Here is a 22,649-nt window from a genome sequence, read left to right on the forward strand (position 1 = left end):
TATGTACCATGTGTTTGGCAAGCACAAGGAGCCCTAGCTAATATGGTATTTGCTTATACAACTTTACACGTCAGTACCATATTTCTGTAAGACAGAATTACACAGCTATCTGATCATTTAACTGAGAGAGACAAACATTTTTTTCTACGTCAGTGACACATGTTTACGCAATTACACAGTTGGATGACTTCACACATATGAAATTGTATTTTGTCTGTACTTTGTGAACTGTTCATATTTTTTTGGAACCATTGTGGTTCTATAAGAGCTTTGAATGATGTATTTCGTGTGGGATCATGATTTTTAAAGTACGTTTGAGGTAGATGACACTATTGAAATGAGCAGAGAAATCTTTTTAGGTTTTGAAATTATTGCAGAAAGCTACGACGATTTTGAGATTTGACTGAGGTGTTATGATGTTATTATTATTATGACGATGTGTATTATGCTGTTGAGGTATGTTTATGATCAATAAGCTGATGCTATATGAGGAATTTGATTATGCTACGTATTTATTATGATGAAATATTGAAGAAGTGTCGACGAATATGTATATGTGTAATAAGTTAAGGAATAATGAGTAGTGGTTAGGGACTCTGATTTATGAAAAGGATGTTGGAAACCAAGAATCGTACTTTAAGAGTTATGAAATGTGTGTAAATGCGTGAATTTATCACAATGCCGGCGAAAATTTTATGGACACTGTTATATTTATAGGACTTTGTTTATACACATTTGTAACGCCAATTCTCCACCTGTGGAATTTTTATATGAGACTGTCACTGTAGCGCAAACTGCTGTCGTAAATCTTTCGGTAAGGAAGCTAAGTGACCCAAGTGGCGCCCAGGTGTGCCAGTCGCCTGGAGAAAAAGTCATTAGGTGAAAAAAAAGGGAGACCATTAACATTGACATTCCTTTCTGGAAAGCATCGCAAATACGACACGCTCATTACTTGGAAAGATACTTACATCTGCACACCTGATTATGACAAGCGTCTTTCTACGAGAGTTGAGAGAATTTCTACTAACTTATGAAATGCTACATGACCATCGAATGATATTTTTATGCTTGAATTTGTACATATTTGCTTATTTCATTTGATATCTGGTTTCCAGCTGTGATGCAGCATTGGTTTTGTAAAATAAAATTCACTGCATTTGCTAATATGAATACTTTCTGTCAACAGATCTATTAAATAATAATTTTATGATCCACATTCTTCGAAAAAGGAGCACTTGGAAAGGAAAGAACAATAAGAAGGGACTAATAACAGTAACTGCATACATAATTTTCTTTTCAAGTACTTGGTAATATTTTTTGTAGAATAAGTTGTGGTGCACCACTTTAATTACATAGACATTAAGATGTGAATAGACATTTCCCTTATCTGCATTGTTGTCTTTAGTGTACTATTTTTTTGCTTGTGGCTTTGTCATGATTAGATATAAGTTATTGCATTTGCTGCTGCTGTTTGCCAGGCATAGTGTTACTGAATTTCACTTTGTATTACTCTGTTAAGCCAGTTTTACTACTGATGTATTTTTCTTGTTTGCTGGACAGTGCCTTGTATTAGTTGTTATATTGCAATTGCTTTGCTAATTTAGATTTACTGCTGCTAGCTTTGCCAATTTGTATTTTTTGTCATTGCTGTTTGTGTTAATTTGTTGTGTGTTGCTGCATTGCCTCGTCCCTTAGTATATATATCTGAGCTCAGTAGATTTAAGTTAGCTTAAGAGGGAGTAGACTATATAAGAAACTAACTATGAAGAATAGGGAAAGAATGCATTGAGAAGTTATATGAAAGAGATTTGGGCAAAAAATGAGTATTGTACACTGAGAAATAATTATTTTGAAAGAAATCTGACTAGAAACTGAAAGCAGGTATAGATAGGACTTTTTGGGAATAATGATGAATGAAGGGAGATCTCGAAGAAATAAAGAAAGTTTTGTTTGCAAAATACTGTAGTAAAACAAACCCTGTCCTTTCCTTTTGTATTATTCCGCTATATGTTTGTGTACCCTTGTGTATTTGTATTCTTCCTGTCTTTATGTGTTTATCTGATATGATTTATGTTGTAGAATTTTTCTAATACTCAGCTACATTCACTATGATGAGGAATACTGTTATCCTCAAGTACAATTTGCATTAATAATATGTTATTTACTTTGTAAAGATGTTTAGACGTTATTAATTCTGTTCTGTTTCAATGCTCATGTGTGAAATTAATGTTTCGAAAACTATTCTCATTATTTTATATATTTTTTTATGTCGTAATTCCTGTAACACTGATGTATATGTTTATATCTATTCTTTTGTAAAGCCTGTATTACTACAAATGTTATCTGTATTATTATGTTTTTAATGAATTTTCTGTATCTTTGTAATTGTATTCTCATGTTATAAAATTGTAATTGACACCAGTTCATCAAATTAAGTAACTTGTAAGCATTCATTTCAGTGCACACATTTATGTTGGTCATAGTATATGCACAATATGTGACAAGTTGGGACTGTTAGTGTTTGCACATGTGTTAATAATTCAGCAAGGGACTGGTTAACAACACTGCTGGTTCTAAGGACAGGACAACTCCAAAAACTTTGTGAGTGCACAAGTGGTGGTTTAGGGACTTGCTATATTGTCTGCAAGGCTCTTCGATGGTGATTGTGCACCTGCACAGTCGCGACAGATGGCTGCTGGCCGCCTCTACAAGGACTGTAGTGGGTCTGCACCTTTGATGACCCACCAATACCATTACTTCTACAAGGACTGCAGTGGATCTGCACCTCTGGTGGCCCACCAATACCGTACTCTCTACCAGGACTACAGTGGGTCTGCTCTGTGATGACCTACCTACCAATATTCTCCAACTTCGACTGACTCTGCTGTGGGTTTGCTCTATTGTGGCCCATTCCCTGTCTGCATGTCAAGAGTCAGCACCGTCTTTCTGTTGGAAGGACAAGACTACTTGTTCAAGACTGCATGGAAATCCACTACTTCTATGTACATTCTCTTTTACTGCTCAGACTTTGAGAAAAAAAAAACACTGAAATTTTACTGTGATGAATGATCAGGACTGTCTTTATAGACTATGAGAAAATTTTAGCTTTTGACAACATTGGATCAATAAGTGTGTGCATTTGATATCTTTGTTATTGTAATTATGGAAAATTTTATCAAATCATTATTGGCCACTGCCCAAAACAATTTGTAAAATTTTTTGTGGGGAGCATGGGAGCTATGTAAGTAGGCTGTTTAGGTTTCTATGTAAGTAGGCTGTTTAGGTTTTTATGTTGATGACGCCATATAGCGCTCTATATGAAAATCACTGGCTGTGCTGTGTGCAGTCTGTGGCTGGTTTGCATTGTTGTTTTCTATGGTAGTGTTGGGCAGCTGGATGTTAACAGCGCGTAGCCTTGTGAAGTTGGAGGTGAGCCGCCAGCAGTGGTGGATGTAGGGATTGAGATAGCGGAGTTTCGAGAGTGGATGATCTGGACAGAGACAGTAAATTTGTAAGACTGGATGTCATATATATATATATATATATATATATATATATATATATATATATATATATATAATGACTTTTGAACACTATTAAGGTAAATACATTGTTTGTTCTCTATCAGAATCTTTCATTTGCTAACTATGCCTCTCAGTAGTTAGTGCCTTCAGTAGTTACAATCTTTTATTTAGCTGGCAGTATTGGCGCTCGCTGTATTGCTAGTAGTTCGAGTAACGAAGATTTTTGTGAGGTAAGAATTCATGAAAGGTATAGGTTATTGTTAGTCAGGGCCATTCTTTTGTAGGGATTACTGAAAGTCAGATTGTGTTGCGCTAAAAAATATTGTGTGTCACTTTAGTGAATGTCTGAGTACGTTTAGTTTTGCTCAGTTGTTTGAAAAGCAAATAATGTAAGAGGTTTATCAGCATAGTAATTCATTAATTTTTCTAAGGGGACGTTACATATTCTATGAGAAATTACCACAAGAAAATGAAACAGTTAAAAGTAACTAAGGTTGACAGATTCAAAAGAAGGAACCAATAGGTAGGTTACTAAATTATTGGCACACTCATCCGTTTCCACTATCTGACGACAGTGCTTGCCAAAATTTGAGTTTGTAAAATTATGCACGCCACACGGCTGTGCTTCTCCTCCTCATTAATAGAATATTGTATTCTTAGTACATACACGCCTAAGCCGACTGGAGATATCGTCTTTCCCACACTCATGCTCGTATATTAGCGATAGTGCTGATACATGATGAAACAACGCTGTGGTAGGCGGTTTGCGGGTTTAAATTACCTCAGGGTATGACCATGCGGTGCATTTGACCTGCTGTCGACGAAAGGTGGTGCTGGCAGCAGTCCACATACGCAGAGGTGTGTTGGTGCATGTCAGAGTACGGTGTAGCGAGTAAGTGTGCAGACGTTTTCAGAAGTGCTAATGGAGACTGTGTGTTGAAAATGGCTCAAAGAACACATATTGATGAGGTTATGAGAAGTAGAATACTAGGGCGACTGGAGGCTGGTAAAACACAGCAGGTCGTAGCACGGGCCCTCCGTGCCACAAAGTGCGATCTCAAGTTTATGGCAACGATTACAGCAGACAGGAAACGTGTCCAGGTGCTACAGTACGGGACGTCCACAGCACCACAAGAAGACCGATATCTCACCATCAGCGCCAGCAAACGACCATGTAGTACTGCAGGTAGCCTTGCTTGGGACGTTACCGCAGCCACTGGAACAGTTGTCTCCAGACACACAGTCTACAGACGGCTGAGCAGACACCTGCAAGGTGCATTCCACTGACCACTGGTCACAGGACAGTACATGGTCATTGGAACAGTGGTCCCAGGTTATGTTCACGGACGAGTCCGAGTATACTCTGAACAGTGAGTCTCGCCGGGTTTTAATCTGGCGTGAACCAGAAACCAGATACCAACCCATTAATGTCCTTGAAAGGAACCTGTATGGAAGTCGTGGTTTGATGGTGTGAGGTGGGATTGTGATTGGTGCACGTACACCCCTGCATGGCTTTGACAGAGGAAGTGTAACAGGTCAGATGTATTGGGACGTCATTTTGCACCAGTATGTCCACCTTTTCAGGGGTGCAGTGCGTCCCACCTTCCTCCTGATGGATGATAACGCACGGCACCACCAAGCTGCCATCGTGGAGGAGTACCTTGAAACAGAAGATATCAGGCGAATGGAGTGGCCTGCCTGTTCTCCAGACCTAAACCCCATCGAGCTCATCTGGTATGCTCTCGGTCGATGTATCGCTGCACGTCTTCAAACCCCTAGGACACTTCAGGAGCTCCGACAGGCACTAGTGCAAGAATGGCAGGCTGTACCCCAGCAGCAGCTCAACCACCTGATCCAGAGTATGCAAACCCGTTGTGCGGCCTGTGTACGTGTGCATGGTGATAATATCCAATATTGATGTCGGGGTACATGCGCAGGAAACAGTGGCATTTTGTAGCAAATGTTTTTCGGTACGGTTTTCTCAACTTATCACCAATACCATGGACTTACAGATCCGTGTTGTGTGGAGTGCCACGTTGTGTGGCACCACATTCTGCAATTATCCTTAATTTATGAGCATGAATGTATAACAGCGTCCTTGTTTTATCTGGCAGTGCTGCTGTCGGTGGCCGCCATGTCGGACGATGCCTGTGAACCCTGAAAAGCGACATAACGCAAACTTTACATCATGCTCCAGTTGGAGCTGCAAAGTGAAATGACTGTTTCTCACACCATTCTGCGAGCAAGTTTCGAAGTGGTTCTCACTAGCAGTATACGAAGTGTCACCTTAGTTCCTCCTGTCCTCCCTCATAACATTTGCCTCTTCTTAGAGTGTCAGCCCTAGCCTCTCACGAGAAGTCATCCACTGACAAGTGTCAGTTCTCCTGCAACATCTTCCCACTTCTCAATAATTTTCCAAAATTACCACGTAAGACCAGACTGACTAATGAAATTCCTGCATTTTCGTGCCCAGAGGCCTGCAGCTGAACAAAGGAGCATAGAGCCATAAATGCCTGTAGCTTTCACAGAGCCTGCATAGTGTCCACCGGCGTATTGCACTCCTGTCAGCAGACTGGCTCCGTCTTCTCTGCATTTTCCACCCAAGGCTCACTGTTGCCCACTTTCAGGGACCTTTACTGTACTTTACAACGCTTTAGGAACGAGAAAGCGGCGGTCATCTCATCCAGGATTCCAACGACTTCTCAGCCGCCGTCTGGACGGTCCCGGCATTAACTACTGTCTACAGCGTGTTGCTCAAGACAGGAGTCCCCTCGTCCTCTCCAGTAGACACAACCACCTTCCGCGAACACTGTCGTGTCTGGCGTTGGCATCACCTTTTACAACCTGCGCTAAGCTGTTATTGTGTCCTTTGGCCCGCTATGATTTGCTGTGAAATTGCCACCCGAACCAAATATAATCTCAAGAAATAAAACACCAGTACTTCATGTTCTGGCCATGTTCTGGCCATCACTATCGGATAATCTTTAATGAAAATAAAAGAATGCGCCATTTTCAGACACGTTCAGAGTACCAGGTAGAAGGACTGGTGGCGCGCGTAAACACGTTCAGAGCACACAGGACAGGTACAAAGGCGCGCGCGTTAACACGTCCAGAGCAGTTAAAGGGTTAATGCGATCTGCATGACGCTCTGTACAATTTGCACCTCAAATATTGACAATGTAAAAGTTTTTCCATCTTTCAGTACAGCTTTTTCAACTTGTATTTGTTTGATGAAGAAACTAATGCGAAGCCACCTACAAATTAGAGCTGAAAGTCGAAAAAACATTTTCGTCCGTTTTACCAACAATAATTTAAACATTGAGCTGGTTTTCACTACTCCGGTGATGTTTGATTATGTCTAAAAGTACCTGAAGTATTGTGTGACCTGTAAACACTGCTCAGTCAGTAGCATGATTCAGAAGCCATGGGTGAGTCGTGTAGAATGTATAGCAAGTGTACCTTTACAAGGATTTTTGATTTTGTACTCTCTTGCTATGTTGTTTTGTACACAAGATCCAAATTCCCCGCTCATTGACTATAATTATCAGAGTGTTAAAAGTCTCATATCACGTAAGCATCATATCTTATTACGACCAATTATTGCTCGAGTTTCCAAGTGAGGGACTGGAAGACACCGTCCGGAGGACATGGGGAATGCTTAGCTGGCGCAGAGTTTAACTTCCACCATTGTTGGATTCCATCTGCCGTTCTGATTTCCGTTGGCGTGATTTTTTACTATTTGGCGTAGGCACTCGTGACTTTTCCGCAGCAGCCTTATTTTACGTAGTAGCTAATTAGATGAGGTGTTGGTCGAAGTGACAGCTTTGCTGAAAAACAGTCTTGATCATTTTGTGCTTCAAATCTGAGTTATATTAGTAGGAACAATCACAGCTGTGTTTAGGCACGATTATTATGTCACAAACGATTTCCTTCAATGAACATCAGGTGGCACTGAAAATTCAACAGCAGTCTTCGTAACTAATTCTCGATTTTTATCAACTTTTCAGAGCTACGTGGTAATATTCATTAGAGTTGATGACATATGCTGAAGTGAAAACAAAAAATACTGTTTCAGTGGAAACTCAGGTGCTAGATTTTGTATGACTCTTTTATTTACTGTCGTTATCAAGCTACCGGAGATTCAGAGAATGTTGGAAGAAGCTAGTGGGAAGGTAGTAAAGACTCGTCGTGGCATATTGCTTTCGTACTAGTGGCAGCTTCAGGGGTGCGCGTGAGTTAAGATAGATAAAGGGCTTAAAAAAGTGGTGTCGTAGAAATGATTCTTTGACCTTGTCTCGCGGGACAAATTGAGGGTGTTGACAATTACATAAAAAAATTTATGGGATCGCGAGTGTGTGAAATGTTATTTTAGAAACCAGTGGCGTAAGTTGCTAGCATAACGGAAGCACACATCGTCTGCAGCGTAAGATTGGCTGCAGCCTGAATATCTTTTGCGTCTTCGTAACAGGGAGAGGAATATTTCGCTGTGTTACATAACGTGCTTCGCGTGTCACTATATGCAGCAGAGTGTTAGCGGCAAGTAGACGGATCTACTTGAATATCGCTGAAGAACGTGCAAATCGCGGAGACATGACCACAAAGTGACATAACTACGTCAGAAATGTTCTTTTTCCCAGACAAGTGCTGCCAAATGCAATTATATAGTGGGGGAATAGCGTGATTAAAGTTGTCGACTGTGCCTGAACGTGGGTATACATTCCTTGCAATAACCGCAGAATAGCTTTAGTGTCTGACAGTATTCGTGCTACGTTAAAAAGAATTCTGCATGCGGTAAAGACGACAGTTAACAAACCGAAAAGATCTACCTCTACATGTACATCCACGTAAATACTCCGCAAGCTACTGTGTGGTGCAAGATGGAGGGTACCTTTTACCTCTACTTGTTTCCTTTCCTGTTCCACTCGCAAATGGAGAGAGGGAAAAACTCTTGTCTATATGGCTGCGTATGAGCCCTAATCGCTCTTTTATCTACGTGGTCCTTATACGAAATGTACTCCGGTAGAATCATTCTCCAGTCAGTTTCAAAAGCCGGTTTTCTAAATTTTCCCAAAAGGGTTTTGCGAAATTAACGTCATCTTACCCCGGGGGATTTCCACTAGCGTTCACGAAGCATCTACGCAATGCTTTCGTGTTGACTGAACCTATCTGTAACAAATCAAGCAGCTCGCCTCCGAATTGATTTGAACCCTTTCATCTGCCGCCTCAGTAGCGTAGCGGTAGCCTTACCACCTACCAGTCAGGGGGACCGGGTTCGATTCCCAGCAGGGGACTGGGTGATGTATGCCCTTCATCATCATTGACTCCCAAGTGGCGTCAACTAAAAAGGACTTGCAATACGACGGCCGAACTCCCCCGAATGGGGGTCTTCCGGCGAAAGAACGCCATACGATCATTCCCATTTTTTTTTTTTTTTTTTTTTTTGACCTGATGGGGATCCCAAACATGCACGACTGGGTCACACTTGCGTTATATAGGCGGTCTCCTTTATAGATGAGCTACACTTTCCTAACATTCTCCCGATAAACCGAAGTCGATCATATCAGCGTCCTCGCGTGCTCGTTCCGTTTCAAATCGCTTTGCAACGCTACGACCAGGTACTTACTCGATGTCACGGTGTCAAGAAGCACAGTGCTACCGCTGTATTCTAACTTTAAGAGATTTTTTTCCTTTTCATTTGCATATACTTACATTTTTTAAAATTTAGATCAAGCTGCCATTAATTGTTCAAATTATAAACTTCGTCTAAGTCTACTCATATACTCCCATAGTCAATGAACGACAACACCTTCCCGTGCAAACAGCCGCAGATAACTGTTCAACCGGTCCGTCAGATTATTTATATGAGTAGAGAATAACAATGGTCGTGTCACACTTCCCCGGGACGCGCCTGACGATACCTTTGTCTCTAATCAACACTCGTCGTCGAAGGCAACGCACTGGGTCCTATTGCACAAGTCTTCAAGCCACTCACATATCTGGGAACCTTTTTCGTATGTTCGCACCTTCGTTAACAGCCTTTCCGGAAATGCTTTCCGGAAATCTAGGAATATGAGATCTGCCTGTTACCCTCTATTCGTGGTTAGCAGGATGTCGTGTGAGAAAAGAGTAAGTTGAGCTTCGCACGAACGATGCTTTCTAGATCCGTGCTGATTTGAGGACAGAAGTTTTCCCGTGTCAAGGAAATTTGTTATATTCTAACTGAGAATATATTCAAGAACTCTGCCACAAATTCGTGTTAAGGTTGTTGGTCGGTAATTTTGCGGGTCCGTTATTTGGCCCTTTTATATACAAGACTTATCTGCGCTTTTTTTTCACACGTTTGTGACTTTGCGCTAGGCAAGAGATTCGAGATCACAGCAGGACTCGATTCCAGTGAGCAATTTATTGATCAAAATAAATGTTCCTAAAGTGCTAGTCGGAAATAAAGCTCTCAGTATAACAGTTCAGCAAAGCGTGTTTCAGCCTCATATCATGTGATTCTCAATTATAACATTCTGTTAACTCTAGAATTAGTCTACCAATAAAGTTTTCCGCTAATTATTTTTGTTGCTCGGTGTTCTGAGAAAGGATTCATACTGACCAAATTATTTAAATTTGTCTGATACCTGGATCTTTCCTCTTCCTTTCGTGATCTCTATCACGAATAACCTCTGTGACATGTGGGTATATTTGTTTGCATTGTCACCAGTAAAAATAAGACCAATTTTCTTTCTTTTCTGGGAATTTTTCATTGAGTCCTGCTTCAAACTAGCCCTGGAACCTGATGTCTAGAACACGGGACGTCTTGCCTTTTTAGCGTCTTGCGATTGGTCAAGCACCCACCGTCGTGCAAATCATTAGTTGAATTCTGTTTAAAATTTTGTCAGGTAAATGGGCATGGTACAGTAGAACGATCTCCCACCTTTTCCAGAGTTCCTGCCATTGAGCAAGCATCCGGAACTTCTCAGCCTTTCCCAGATTGGTCCGCTACAAATAATGGTTTTCCTTGGTCTTTAGCTCTTACTTCAGTTCCTCACCAAACGAGTACATCACCATATTAACTGAATAATGAATGATTGTCTTTGCAGGACCATTATTTATGTGTGTAAATGGTCTTATTATAATTGTCCATTGCATATTGAAACGTTGGTCTTCCGAGTCGAATCACGTGGCTGTGTCTTAATTAATAAAGAGTTGCACTGTAAATTGTAAAAATACACTAAAAAGCGACATATGACGAAGGAATTATCTGAATGGGACGGGAATCGGTAGATGTGATTTAAACCTACAGACAAAAAAATGACTACAATTTCAGAAAAATGTGATGATTTATTCAAGAGAAAGAGCTTAACAAATTGAGTAAGTCACTATCGCCTTTGTCCACCTCTGGCCCTTATGCAAGCAGTTAGTCGGCTTGGCATTGATTGATAATTGTTAGATGGCCTCCAGATGGATATCGTTCCAAATTCTGTCCAATTTGCGAGTCAGATCACAGACGTCTCGCGCTAGTGGAGGGTCCTGCCCATGATGCTCCAAACGTTCTCAGTCGGGGAGAGAACCGGAGGCCTAGCTGGTTAAGGTAGGGTCTGTAAAGCATGAAGACTAGCAGGAGAAACTCTTGTCGTATGTAGGCGGTCATTATGTTGCTGAAACGTAGGCCCAGGATGGCTTGCCATTAAGGGCAACAAAACGGGTAATAGGAGATCGTCAACGTACCGCTGTACGGCAAGGGTGCCGTTGATGACAGAGAGGGCGTACTATGAAATGGACTTTCTTTTCTTTGAGTGTATTACAAATATTTCAACTCTTATACAAAAGGACATGAATATCCACGAGATTTTTCTCATTGCATGCTTTGCATCAGGAGAGTGATAGAGATATAGCATCACATTTTAGCAAGACGCCGAGAGTGAACCATGGACAACGTATCAGAGTGCTACACAGGGTGGTCTATTGATCGTGACCGGGCCAAATATCTCACGAAATAAGCGTCAAACGAAAAAACTACAGAGAACGAAACTTGTCTAGCTTGAAGGGGGAAACCAGGTGTCGCTATGGTTGGCCCGCTAGATGGCACTGCCATAGATCAAACGGATATAAACTGCGTTTTTTAAAAATAAGAGCCCCCATTTTTATTACATGTTCGTGCAGTACGTAAAGAAATATGAATGTTTTAGTTGGACCACTTTTTTCGCTTTTTGATACATGGTGCTGTAATAGGCACAAACGTATGGCTCACAATTTTAGACGAACAGTTGGTAACAGGTAGGTCTTTTAAATTAAAATACAGAACGTAGGTACGTTAGAACATTTTATTTCGGTTGTTCCAATGTGATACATGTACCTTTGTGAACTTATCATTTCTGAGAACGCATGCTGTTACAGCCTGATTACCTGTAAATACTACATTAATGCAATAAATGCTCAAAATGATGTCCGTCAACCTCAATGCATTTGGCAATATGTGTAACGACATTCCTCTCAACAGCGAGTAGTTCGCCTTCCGATTTATTTATTTATTTAGCGTATGGCTCATAACATCACAGTAAAAATTACAGAAACAACACGATTAAAAAAAAAATCACATATATATAAACAGAGCAATAAATAACAGTTTGTATATAAGGACACCGCCAATTGTAAATTCCGAAATGTTCGCACATGCATTGACATTGCGCTGACGCATGTTGTCAGGCGTTGTCGGTGAATCACGATAGCAAATATCCTTCAACTTTCCCCACAGAAAGAAATCCGAGGACATCAGTTACGGTGAACGTGCGGGCCATGGTATGGTATGCAGGCTGAGTTGGCATCCCTTCGCTCACAGCTTCAGGCAGTGTTGGCTTCGGTCACACAGCTTGAGGCTGTTGCCAATGGGCATCACTGTGGGGGTCCGGATGGGGGTTTGTCGGGGATGGCCAGCTCGTCCCACGCATCCCCTGATCGGACTAAGACTGTGGTTGCCCGGGATACTGCCCGCATTGAGGCTGATCCCTCACCTGTGGTAGAGTGGGAGGTCGTTTCAAGGTGTGGCAGGGGGCGAAAGACATTCCGGAGGGCTGAACGGAAAGCCTCTCCAGTTTGTCTGACGAACCGGTTTCAGGCTCTGTCCCAGGCTGATACTGATCTTCGGCCTGACACGGCTGCTTGTCCTGTTCCAGAGGTTGCCCCTCAGTCTGCAAGATCTGGGCAGTTGCAGAGGGTGGGCTTACTGGTAGTTGGGAGCTCCAACGTCAGGCGCGTAATGGGGCCCCTTAGGGAAATGGCAGCAAGAGAGGGGAAGAAAACCAATGTGCACTCCGTGTGCATACCGGGGGGAGTCATTCCAGATGTGGAAAGGGTGCTTCCGGATGCCATGAAGGGTACAGGGTGCACCCATCTGCAGGTGGTCGCTCATGTCGGCACCAATGATGTGTGTCGCTATGGATCGGAGGAAAGCCTCTCTGGCTTCCGGCGGCTATCTGATTTGGTGAAGACTGCCAGTCTCGCTAGCGGGATGAAAGCAGAGCTCACCATCTGCAGCATCGTCGACAGGACTGACTGCGGACCTTTGGTACAGAGCCGAGTTGAGGGTCTGAATCAGAGGCTGAGACGGTTCTGCGACCGTGTGGGCTGCAGATTCCTCGACTTGCGCCATAGGGTGGTGGGGTTTCGGGTTCCGCTGGATAGATCAGGAGTCCACTACACGCAACAAGCGGCTACACGGGTAGCAGGGGTTGTGTGGCGTGGGCTGGGCGGTTTTTTAGGTTAGATGGCCTTGGGCAAGTACAGAAAGGGCAACAGCCTCAACGGGTGCGGGGCAAAGTCAGGACATGCGGGGACCAAGCAGCAATCGGTATTGTAATTGTCAACTGTCGAAGCTGCGTTGGTAAAGTACCGGAACTTCAAGCGCTGATAGAAAGCACCGAAGCTGAAATCGTTATATGTACAGAAAGCTGGCTTAAGCCAGAGATAAATTCTGCCGAAATTTTTACAAAGGTACAGACGGTGTTTAGAAAGGATAGATTGCATGCAACCGGTGGTGGAGTGTTCGTCGCTGTTAGTAGTAGTTTATCCTGTAGTGAAGTAGAAGTGGATAGTTCCTGTGAATTATTATGGGTGGAGGTTACACTAAACAACCGAACTAGGTTAATAATTGGCTCCTTTTACCGACCTCCCGACTCAGCAGCATTAGTGGCAGAACAACTGAGAGAAAATTTGGAATACATTTCACATAAATTTTCCCAGCGTGTTATAGTCTTAGGTAGAGATTTCAATTTACCAGATATAGACTGGGACACTCAGATGTTTAGGACGGGTGGTAGGGACAGAGCATCGAGTGACATTATACTGAGTGCACTATCCAAAAATTACCTCGAGCAATTAAACAGAGAACCGACTCGTGGAGATAACATCTTGGACCTACTGATAACAAACAGACCCGAAATTTTCGACTCTGTATGTACAGAACAGGGAATCAGTGATCATAAGGCCGTTGCAGCATCCCTGAATATGGAAGTTAATAGGAATATAAAAAAAGGGAGGAAGGTTTATCTGTTTAGCAAGAGTAATAGAAGGCAGATTTCAGACTACCTAACAGATCAAAACGAAAATTTCTGTTCCGACTCTGACAATGTTGAGTGTTTATGGAAAAAGTTCAAGGCAATCGTAAAATGCGTTTTAGACAGGTACGTGCCGAGTAAAACTGTGAGGGACGGGAAAAGCCCACCGTGGTACAACAACAATGTTAGGAAACTACTGCGAAAGCAAAGAGAGCTCCACTCCAAGTTTAAACGCAGCCAAAACCTCTCAGACAAACAGAAGCTAAACGATGTCAAAGTTAGTGTAAGGAGGGCTATGCGTGAAGCGTTCATTGAATTCGAAAGTAAAATTCTATGTACCGACTTGACAGAAAATCCTAGGAAGTTCTGGTCTTACGTTAAATCAGTAATTGGCTCGAAACAGCATATCCAGACACTACGGGATGATGATGGCATTGAAACAGAGGATGACACGCGTAAAGCTGAAATACTAAACACCTTTTTCCAAAGCTGTTTCACAGAGGAAGACCGCACTGCAGTTCCTTCTCTAAATCCTCGCACAAACGAAAAAATGGCTGACATCGAAATAAGTGTCCAAGGAATAGAAAAGCAACTGGAATCACTCAATAGAGGAAAGTCCACTGGACCTGACGGGATACCAATTCGATTCTACACAGAGTACGCGAAAGAACTTGCCCCCTTTCTAACAGCCGTGTACCGCAAGTCTCTAGAGGAACGGAGAGTTCCAAATGATTGGAAAAGAGCACAGATAGTCCCAGTCTTCAAGAAGGGTCGTCGAGCAGATGCGCAAAACTATAGACCTATATCTCCTACGTCGATCTCTTGTAGAATTTTAGAACATGTTTTTTGCTCGCGTATCATGTCATTTCTGGAAACCCAGAATCTACTATATAGGAATCAACATGGATTCCGGAAACAGCGATCGTGTGAGACCCAACTCGCCTTATTTGTTCATGAGACCCAGAAAATATTAGATACAGGCTCCCAGGTAGATGCTATTTTTCTTGACTTCCGGAAGGCGTTCGATACAGTTCCGCACTGTCGCCTGATAAACAAAGTAAAAGCCTACGGAATATCAGACCAGCTGTGTGGCTGGATTGAAGAGTTTTTAGCAAACAGAACACAGCATGTTGTTATCAATGGAGAGACGTCTACAGACGTTAAAGTAACCTCTGGCGTGCCACAGGGGAGTGTTATGGGACCATTGCTTTTCACAATATATATAAATGACTTAGTAGATAGTGTCGGAAGTTCCATGCGGCTTTTCGCGGATGATGCTGTAGTATACAGAGAAGTTGCAGCATTAGAAAATTGTAGCGAAATGCAGGAAGATCTGCAGCGGATAGGCACTTGGTGCAGGGAGTGGCAACTGACCCTTAACATAGACAAATGTAATGTATTGCGAATACATAGAAAGAAGGATCCTTTATTGTATGATTATATGATAGCGGAACAAACACTGGTAGCAGTTACTTCTGTAAAATATCTGGGAGTATGCGTGCGGAACGATTTGAAGTGGAATGATCATATAAAATTAATTGTTGGTAAGGCGGGTACCAGGTTGAGATTCATTGGGAGAGTGCTTAGAAAATGTAGTCCATCAACAAAGGAGGTGGCTTACAAAACACTCGTTCGACCTATACTTGAGTATTGCTCATCAGTGTGGGATCCGTACCAGATCGGTCTGACGGAGGAGATAGAGAAGATCCAAAGAAGAGCGGCGCGTTTCGTCACAGGGTTATTTGGTAACCGTGATAGCGTTACGGAGATGTTTAATAAACTCAAGTGGCAGACTCTGCAAGAGAGGCGCTCTGCATCGCGGTGTAGCTTGCTCGCCAGGTTTCGAGAGGGTGCGTTTCTGGATGAGGTATCGAATATATTGCTTCCCCCTACTTATACCTCCCGAGGAGATCACGAATGTAAAATTAGAGAGATTAGAGCGCCCACGGAGGCTTTCAGACAGTCGTTCTTCCCGCGAACCATACGCGACTGGAACAGGAAAGGGAGGTAATGACAGTGGCACTTAAAGTGCCCTCCGCCACACACCGTTGGGTGGCTTGCGGAGTATCAATGTAGATGTAGATGTAGATGGTGTTTCGACGACCAATCCACCTGTCATGAAATACGCTATTCAATACCGCTTCAACCGCACGCGAGCTATGTGCCGGACATCTATCATGTTGGAAGTACATCGCCATTCTGTCATGCAGTGAAACATCTTGTAGTAACATCGGTAGAGCATTACGTGGGAAATCAGCATACATTGCACCATTTAGATTGCCATTGATAAAATGGGGGCCAGTTATCCTTCCTCCCATAATGCCGCACCATACATAAACCCGCCAAGGTCGCTGATGTTCAACTTGTGGCAGCCATCGTAGATTTTCCGTTGCCCAATAGTGCATATTATGCCTGTTTACGTTACTGCTGTTGGTGAATAACGCTTCGTCGCTAAATAGAACGCGTGAAAAAAATCTGTCATCGTCCCGTAATTTCTTTTGTTCCCAGTGACAGAGCTGTACACGACGTTCAAAGTCGTCGCCATGCAATTCCTCGTGCATAGAAATATGGTACGGGTCCAATCGATGTTGATGTAGCATTCTCAACACCGACGTTTTCGACATTCCCGATTCTCGCGAAATTTGTCTGCTACTGATGTGCGGATTAGCCCCCACAGCAGCTAAAACACCTAATTGGGCATCATCATTTGTTGCAGATCGTGGTTGACGTTTCACATGTGGCTGAGCACTTCCTGTTTCATTAAATAACGAAACTATCCGGCGAACGGTCCGGACACTTGGATGATGTCCAGGATACCGAGCAGCATACAGAGCACACGCCCGTTGGGCATTTGGTTCACAATAGCCATACATCAACACGATATCGACCTTTTCCGCAATTGGTAAACGGTCCATTTTAACACGGGTAATGTATCACGAAGCAAATACCGTCCGCACTGGCGGAATGTTACGTGATACCACGTACTTATATGTTTGTGACTATTACAGCGCCATCTATCACAAAGCGAAAAAAGCGGTCCAACTAAAACATTCATATTTCTTTACGTACTACACGAATATGTAATTAAAATGGGGGTTGATAGTTAAAAAAAACGCAGCTGATATCCGTTTGACCTATGGCAGCACCATCTAGCGGGGAACCATAGCGCCATCTGGTTTCCCCCTTCAGGCTAGACGAGTTTCGTTCTTTGTAGTTTTTTCGTTTGATGCCCGGTTTGATGCCCGGTCACTATCAATGGACCACCCTGTATACACTCCCTAAGTCACTTTCTAACACCTGCTTGCTGGTAAGTCGCTAATCCGTTGCGCGACATTAGCTTATCTGTGCTGTAATTTAATTGTTAGTCATAATTGTTAGAGGAACAGGCAAGGAAGCTCACTTGGGAGATAATGCGGAGGCAATGCGACATTTCTCTAACTTCTGCGTTGTATTTTGCTATCTACTACGAGGACGAAGTTCTATTAGTCTGAGCTAAACCTAACGTTCCACAATGTTTTTCTTAGATTCTTAATTCTTATTTCAGATTGGCTTCGTCTCTGAATCGAGATGCTCTTGCTTTCAGCGCGCACAGAGCTGGGGAGGATAGTGAGAATCCGCACGTAGGTGCCCCCTGGTATTCCTGCATTCCTAATTTTCTATCGGACTGACCTCGGAACAGGACTTGGAGTAACGGCAAGCCCAAAGCACCGTCCCTCCCAACAACGAAACTGATTGTAAGGGGAGTGCGGTTGGGACACCAGTGGAAATCATGCAGAGCCTCCTCCGCCTGTGGCCAGACGACTGAAGTACCATCAGTGTACCAGAGCGAATGTGACGGCGATAAACGCGGGAAACACGCTTCCTAAAATTGCGCCAGTGCACCACAGCGTGCGGCCACTTCCCGGAAGGAGGCGCCAGCAAGAAGGTCGAAACATCGACTTCGAAGATCGTGGCAACAACGACGCGGTATCGGAACCCAAGCACTGATAACATCGAACGCAGGAAACGGCATGTGAACGAAGGTTGTGCTACGACCAGGCAACGGTAGGCGGAGGTGAGCTAAAGCTGAGGGCCGGAAACCGGCCGGGGTGGCCAAGCGGTTCTAGGCGCTACAGTCTGGAACCGCGCGACCGCTACGGTCGCAGGTTCGAATCCTGCCTCGGGCATGGATGTGTGTGATGTCCTTAGGTTAGTTAGGTTTAAGTAGTTCTAAGTTCTAGGGAACTGATGACCTCAGAAGTTAAGTCCCATAGTGCTCAGAGCCATTTGAACCATTTTTTTTTGAGGGCCGGAAATGTGCTGCACGCACGGAGATACCTCAGCCCGCCACCGACCTGCTGCGGGACGTTCGATCCAGAGATAAAGGCGGACCCATTCGCCTCAGTCCTCTTCTGCAGATTAAGTTGTTTGCCTGGCTGCAGCGTGGACTTTCTCTGTAAGTTTCTAAAGGCTCCGAGTTTTGGATACTTAAGCATGAGTTTGGAAGCCAGAGTATCAAGTAAAGAGACATAGGAAGAGACAAAGACGAAAACAAAAGCGAGGAAAATCATGAAAGATAAGCTCGTGTTAATAACGCGTACAGAAAGGCTGCGACTGTTGCCACTACAGCTTAAATTATAAGTTGAAAACAAAGTCAGGAGATATGTAAGGAAAATGTTCGGGTTGGGAGTTAAAGGGGCACTTGCATGTTTAAGATTAGTGAGGTAGTCTTATACGAGGGATGCTATTTTCCGATAGTTTAAATAGTGAGAAGACTGGTACAATCATAAAGTAACCACATGCTAATAGATACGTTTTTTCACGTATGATGCTTTTTGTTTTTAATTAGAGTAAGTATTGCATAAAAATCCCGTAAGAAACTTTCCCATTACTGTACAATAGCTCCGCGTTTCGACCCTGACAAACCTCTGTGTCAAACAGCCAGCGTGTCATCCTCTGCAAATGGCGTAATACGGACGTGGCATTGAAGGGCATGGGGTCACCACAACGCTCTTCCAACCAGACATCGAAGCAGCTACTTCACTCAAGCAGCTCCTCAGTTGACATCAACAGGTTGAGTGCTCTCCGATCTAGACCTCCGACAAGGAATTATTCCTGGTGGTCCCGAGAATTGAACCGGATTATTCTGCTTGACAGACTGCTCACGACTCAATTACAGGAGCAAAAAGCTCGCACATGATGTATAAATCTATTTTCCTGTTTTTCTAAATTTCAAATACTGTAATGCTGAATTAAAGATGGTTCCGCCTTTTTGCAAGTCACAATTATTGTTTTGCTTTAGTAACCAAACATGATTCACCACAGTTGTAATTCATTATTTTTCTGCAAGCACGGGAACGGAGCTCAAAATTGATGGTACAAACGCTATTTTTACGATGAGATGCCCAGTCTTGGCGAATACAGTAATAAGTGTCTAACAGAAGTGACGGGTAATGGGTCGGAGATACGACTGCAGATATCTCTTTGCAGTCCAACAACACTCTCTTTGATCTAATTCCTTATCAGTACAATTTTAAACATGGTCAGCTTGGCAGATTAATTGAAATTCGTAACATTGTCAATGTAGCGGTGCCTACTGCCTATGTTAGTGATATCTTGTGTTTCTGTTCTTTTTGTGAATTGTTAGGCATATCGTGACTGTTTCCACTGGGATTGCGATGAGTTGTGATCTGGAGAAGCAAACGATTCTGGACCCTCGGTGGATCTTTCGACGTCAAGATTGGAGCAGACTGTTCTCCAAATTTTTATCCCACCTAAAGGGTAGCAGAAAGAATGAAAGACAGTAGGGCTGTTCATCGTATTTAGACATCTCTAACCATTAAACTGTGGCAGCAATCCAACGAACTCATTAAATGAGATATTCGCAATGCTGCCGTGTACAAGTGAGTCGCAGCAGACTCAGCTTACTGGGGTGCTCGCTTTTTGCACTGAGCCTGCTTGTTATGGAAAGAGATAGCGGGAATGAGTTAAGGAAGATCAGGTTTGGCCATTGGACTACACATCTTCCTGGGCCCAAATGATGCGTAACTCGAAAGAAGCGGTGGTTCACATTACTGACCCTGAAAGAACTTGTGCTGACGGACAGAATCACTACGCATTGTGCGATTTTTCTGACGTACGCTGAATTTTTTGAATGTACTTCCATTTCCAACCTCTGTATTTGTTTCTAAATCAAGAATTTTTTCCCCGGCAAAAAAGAAACAGTCACTTTAAGTAAAAGTGTCATGTAGGAAATTGGCGGAGAAACATGCAGCCCGACTGACGTATTCCCCGATGTTTTAATGACAATATTTTTGGCAGGGTTGTCTGGAACATATTCTTTGAAAAGGTGAGAGTAGCAGGGGTTGAATGGTAATTTACAACTTCCACAGAAACGAGACTGCAGTTACGAGGCCAAGGGCACGACAGGGAAGCAGAAGTTGGAAACGGACTGAGACAAGATTGCAGCCTATCCACGATGTTATTCATTCTGTATATTCAATCTATGAACGAACCACGGAGAAATTTGGAAAGGGAATAAAAGTTTAGGGAAAATAAACTGAAACATTGATGTTTGGCGATGACGCAGTAGTTGTCAGATGAAAGAGGACTCTGAAGAGAAATTAAACGGAAGTGATAGTGTCTTGAGTAGAAATTGTAGACAAAAATCAACAAAAATAAAACAAAGGTAATAAAATGTAGTCGAATTACGTCTTCCGGTGCTGAGGGAGGTAGGTTAAGAGAATAGACGATGAAGTGGTAGAAGAATTCTGTTATTTGAGAAGCAAAATAATTGATAATGGCCGATATAAAGAGGATATAAATGTAGATTATCAGTAATAAGAAAGGCATTCCTGAAAAAGAAATTCCCTTTGTCATTCTTACAGGTGTTTTCTAACATTTGTTGCCTCCCTGCATTTTGTTTCCAACTCCAGCTGTCCTAGTACTCTGTACACAGAATCATCTGCAGCCGGGAAGGTGGATGTGAGTAGGAGTAGGGGAGTACTTCCTTGTTCCTAGTGTTTCTAAGTTTCTAATACTGGTAGGGTTTGTTATCATGCAATCTGCGACATGTTTTCCTAGTTATGTCTCCATTTGGCCTTATCTGACGAAATGGTATGTACAATAACACTCTCCGAGATCACTCTCTTCTCTGTCAACTAAATTTTCAAAATCATCCTCCTCGCCCCCTCCCCTCCCCTCCCCCAGATCCTACTAGACTGTTTCTTTACTTCATCAAAAAGTGGTTCAAATGGCTCTGAGCACTATGGGACTTAACTTCTAAGGTCATCAGTCCCCTAGAACTTAGAACTACTTAAACCTAACTAACCTAATGACATCACACACATCCATGCCCGAGGCAGGATTCAAACCTGCGACCGTAGCGGTCACGCGGTTCGAGACTGTAGCGCCTACAACCGCACGGTCACCCCGGCCGGCCTTTACTTCATCCACCTGTGGTTAAAACAGCACAAGGTAAGCTCCTCCTGTCTTAATCAAAATGTTCGTATTGCATACTCTTCAATTCTAGCAGAAGGCATCTTTGTGTCGAAGTGATCGCCCCCCAGCAACAAGTGATACTATTCCACTTAAGATTCACAATAAATCCCGCTACCGACCACCGTACGACATCTTCTACACTTTCGATTTACAATCGAAGATTTCGATAAATCAGTGGTATGAGATCCACGAATTCTATAAAATACGTGATTATGCTAGATGAGTGACATTCATTAGGAAAGAGACTATAGACAAGTATTAATAATACGTGTGTTCTCTTTTCTGTACTTCTGTGCAGCTTTGGAGGTGATGTGATAGTAGTGTACTTAATTAATTTTAAAGGAAATTTTGGTAAAGGGTACATACTATTCGGTTTTCCAGATTTCGTAGGTCAGAGCAGTAGACTTAGGTCGGCAAAACAGATTTTTAAATGTCGAGATATATTTTCTGAAATGAATTTCGGAACATCCGATGTAATTTCATGTGGGAACAATAGATACTAACACTTATGTTCGCTACGAAACTATTCACTCTTTAATATCTTCTACTAGCGAACTACAAATTCATTCTGCATCTCACTTAGTAGGCTCATTAAAATCAAGATTTTTCTGTGTGCATCGCTCTGTTTTGCTATGGTAAGTGTTTGCGCTTCGATGGCCCACAACACAAAAATTTGTTTTAGGTTAATGTGTTCGTCGTCAAGTGATCGTCCTTGATACATAAGCTCATTTTTAAGATACTGATCCATTTGGTGAACATTTTTTGGCACAGTTTGTGATATAAGGCAAAATAGAGGAGATCTGACTAAAAGACTCCATTTTCATGTAGAAGAGGGTCTTAAGTCAACGAGGTCGACTCGAACGCTAGATCTTTCTTCTTTGCCGTGTCACAGTGATTAGTTTCCGCAATGCCTTCTTCACTCCTAGGAGAAACGAGATAACAGATCGAAATAAATTGGGGTTTCGAAAAGTATTCCCTTAGACCAACAAATCACCTCCAAACGTAAAATGCAAAAATTTCAGGCATCTACAAATGCACTTTGGCTGTTATCATGCGGTGCGCCTTCAAGTAATGACAGAGTGTTACAGAGTGGTTGCCCCGTCAC

The sequence above is a fragment of the Schistocerca piceifrons genome, chromosome 1 (genome assembly GCF_021461385.2).
Source record: "Schistocerca piceifrons isolate TAMUIC-IGC-003096 chromosome 1, iqSchPice1.1, whole genome shotgun sequence".
NCBI classification, from domain to species: Eukaryota; Metazoa; Arthropoda; class Insecta; order Orthoptera; family Acrididae; genus Schistocerca; species Schistocerca piceifrons.